Here is a 3,327-nt window from a genome sequence, read left to right on the forward strand (position 1 = left end):
TTTTGATGCACGCTCCGCATTCATGCCGGCCCAGAGCACGGAGCAGCCGACATTAATGTCGCACGATGTGACCGGACAGAGGGCAGCACTGATCGACGTGACCTCTCGTCAGCCGCTGCAGACGCAACTTCCTGAGGAACCAACTCCGGTCGATGGGTCAATGACAGTATTGGTGATTCACACCCAAGACTGGACCCAACCACTGCACGCCTATATGACCAAGGGCGAGCTCCTCCAGGATAAAACAAAGACCCGATGCATCGTCTATCGCTCTAAAGCCTACACAATAATCACCCCACCAACCACCACACACATCAGAGGAGGCCGTAATGGTGATCCACACCGAAGAAGATGTTTATCAGCGTTGTATATCCCTTTGTCACGTGTATAATTTGCCACGTCAAAACGAGATTCAAATTTTGGTCAGTGTTTTTTTTCACTGTCAAGAGCTACGTGTTGTGCGTTTTGTTACAATTTATAAAATGGTGGTTTACTGCATTTACGGACATGATTGTGATGGTTTTCTGTATCTACGGACATGATTGTGATGGTTTTATGCATTTCACTCGATTCAGAACCAAAGAGTAACGTCTCAGTGATTTTGGTGCTATGTACTCCGTACTCTGAAAGGGAACTACGGTGCAAGAATGCTAAGAGCACTACAGCCAGACATAGCAAATATGAACTCTTAAACGCCCGCGGATGCGGCCGGTCAGTGACCTGGCGTGTCCGTTTGAGCCCCTATTTATCCGTCTGCGCAGCCACACTCATTTTTTTCTCATATGTCCGGACACTTGCACATGATTGTTGGAGATGAAAAGAGAGAAATAAAAAAATGAATAAAGAAAGAGAAAGATGGTCAGGGTGGGGCCGCGTCCTATGTTGCGGAATGCCCAGGTGCGTCCGCGAGCCCTCGTATCCTCCCCATATTTGAGATGTATATGAGGGTTCGCAGACAGCCCGGGCATATATAGGAATGATACGAGAGGTTCGGTTGGGTCGCGCTTTTTCTTCTTCTCGTGTCCAGTCACTGACCGGGCGCGTCCACAGGCGTATAAAGGATGGTTTGAGGTGTCCGGCTATAAATGCTCTAACATTATAGTAAAGTTGCATACAAGAGTGTAAGGATAATACCCAGGACTTGGTTAAGGAATCTATCTAGTAGCACTTATGGTGGAGTATATATCAATTTTACCATTCGTGGGTCAGAGAATCTTCTTAACACAAAACAAATCATGAAAGAACTAGGGACACTGTCACGGCTCATCGCTGATAATCAATGTGCTCCGCCACATAACGACCTACTTATCCATGCATGCATGCACGCATAGAACCTACATCTCATGTCACTCACCTAAGCATGCTATGGCAGGTAGACGACGGACGACGTGCATGCATGCACCGATGGCAGCTAGTCAAATCTGAGCGCCCAGGGACCAAACGCCAAGATTTATGGCGTTTCCTGCAAACGCCAAGGAGCATGGCGTTTGGCTTTGCCACGTCAACGTCAACTAAGCTTATGCAGGCCAGGTCCAGACGCCATGGACCATGGCATCTCCCGTGTAAGCCAAACGACAAGGATGTTGGCGTGACCAAAAAAGGTCAGATTCAAACTTCTTTTTAACAAACGAGGTCAATTCTGGAATTTGTTAGCACAAAGGTTAAAGCAGAAAAATTGTCCGGGTATTGCAGGGGCAGTTCGTGCGAGGATTGAGGATTGGGGGCTAAGGGGGGCGATGATGAGGCTGCTGCGGCCGGGGCCGAGATAGGGAGGCAGAGGCGGAGGGCCGGGGCGGTGGTGGTGGTACTACTAAAAGCAAGGGTATGCGGCAGCATCGCGTCTCCTGTCGGCTCGCGGAAGGAGATGCACGAGATGCTGCCCGTGGCGACGTGGCGTGGGGAGTGCGCTTGGGGAGGTGGGGGTTGGAACTGCTGGATAAGGGCGGGCGAGGGAGGGCGGGCGGGCGGTGGCAAAGGGTGTAATTTAGTAAACAAATTGTGTTTAGCGTTAAACATTGCAGTGTTCTGAAGCGTAAGATAATAACATTGGACGGATCAGATGAATTAGATCTCCGGCCTCTCGTGCTTTTATAGGGATAGTAGATGCTATACCTAACTCTCCACAATAGGCGTCCACAATCTTGCTTAGCAATCTTAGACTAGCTAGCTACTGCCTCCCATGAAAATCATGTAGAGTATAGTTTTAGCTTCATCCTAAGGGCATCTCTACCCGATCCCCTATAAGCTAACGGAGTAAAACCCTTAATGAAGTATATATACTTCACTAATTTTTTGCCGTTTCTAGCCGATCCCTAAACTTAACGGTGTAAACTTCAATTTGATCAAATTGAAAGCAATTTGACCCGAAAGTAGCATGCATTTGAACATAAACATATATAGTTTTGCACAACCGAACATAAAACACAAATTTAAACTAAACTAAGCTTAACTAAACTACTTTCGCGAATATGAGGTCAAACCAATCCTTCCTCGTCAGGTATGGTGTGCCGCCATTTGGGTCTGGCCCGTGTCGTCGTCTTCGTTGTCAGAGAAGACACTCATCCACTCATCGACGTCAATCTCCTCGTCCTCGCCGCCCTCCTCGTCGAAAGAGGAGATAAAGATAACCTCGCCGCCGGCGTTGGCAAAGATCATCCGCTCCGCCTCCATGAGATTCGGGTGCTGCCGGCAAAGCTCTTGCATGTAGGCCTCGGCGGCGGCCTCGGCCTCGAGGCGCTCCCTCGCCTCGCGGTCCTCCCCCGTCATAGCTGAGCTCACCACCCCTGGGTCCAGTGGGACGAGGTGGACCGGAGTCGTGCCAAAGGGGAAGGGGAGCCGGGCCGCCGCGCCATGGTAGCGGACCTGCCAGCGGTCGTACTCCATGGCCGCGAGCTCGGCCGTATGGAAGCTCCCGAGCCACCGTCGGGTGTGGATCTCCCGATCCATGATTTCGGCCACCCAAGTCCCCCACCGCCGCTGCCGGACTCTGAGATAGGACTGGTGACCGGGCAGAGGGGCGCAGCGGTGGGTGGATCGGGCAAGCGGCGACGGTGGCTCGATGAAGTGTCTGCGAAGGATGACCCACGCGCGTGGCGGCATGGATCCGCGCTGCGGATCGGCGGCGGGGACCGACAACCACCACATCCGACCATCGGAGAGGCGGGAAAGGGGGGTGCCGACGACGGTGTGGATGGGAGGGAGACAAGGAGGCGGGGAGAAGAGAGCCGATTTTACTCGGGCACGGAGAGAAGGAGTAAATATACTCCGCTGGATAAGGAAGGACTAAAAGATATACTCCACTAAGCCGTTTTGGGTATCGGTTAGGTC

The sequence above is a fragment of the Triticum dicoccoides genome, chromosome 4B, assembly GCF_002162155.2.
Source record: "Triticum dicoccoides isolate Atlit2015 ecotype Zavitan chromosome 4B, WEW_v2.0, whole genome shotgun sequence".
Classification (NCBI taxonomy): Eukaryota; Viridiplantae; Streptophyta; class Magnoliopsida; order Poales; family Poaceae; genus Triticum; species Triticum dicoccoides.